The following is a 707-nucleotide window of genomic DNA, read 5'->3' on the forward strand; positions in this document are numbered from 1 at the left end:
TTTGCAGGGCTTGTTTAGGTTGAAGTTGTATAGACGCCAGTTAAGGTGGCGCTTGTGGGCTTTGAGATACGTTTTCCCGTTTTCTTCCTCTCTTGCCTTCTCTGGTTGGCTGTGGGCTGATGCTTGCATATCGATCGTGTCTCTTGTGTCTTCTTCGAGAAATTTCTTGCTTTGAGTCTTGGTTTTGTGCCTTGCCGCTTGTGCCGTGCACGCTTGCCCCTGGCCGTCGCAGTACCCTAGGCAAATCTTCCGGTTGCCAGGTGTCGAGTGTTCTTTTAGTTTGAAGAGGGTTAGCGTCTTGAGTGCTGATATGTCTACACCCGTTGCTGCTTTTGCTATGCTGCCGGCTTCCTTGTCAGTGCACGTACCGCCGTGTATTGTCTCGAATGTCGCCGTATCTTGGACTTGTTCTCCGTCTCTTAAGTCGGTTGCTGCCGTTCCTGCAGACGAGGCCGTTTTAATCTCTGCTAGTTCTGCCACTGCCCAGTTTTTGCCTGCTTGGATATTGGCTGAGCGTGCCGCGTCGGCCGCCGCTTTGTTGCATGTTGCGAGTCTTGAAATCAGCTTCTGCTGCTCCGCTAGTACTAGGCCTATCAGCGGGGTCAAGGCAGTTGATTTCGTCTTCCATTGAGGCAGTGCTAGTGCCGTTTCTAGTTGAAGCAGGTCTGCGTTGGCTTTTGATATTTCGTTGATGAGTTCGGTCCGTT

Source organism: Trypanosoma equiperdum, assembly GCF_001457755.1.
Source record: "Trypanosoma equiperdum strain OVI genome assembly, contig: ctg_696, whole genome shotgun sequence".
Classification (NCBI taxonomy): Eukaryota; Euglenozoa; class Kinetoplastea; order Trypanosomatida; family Trypanosomatidae; genus Trypanosoma; species Trypanosoma equiperdum.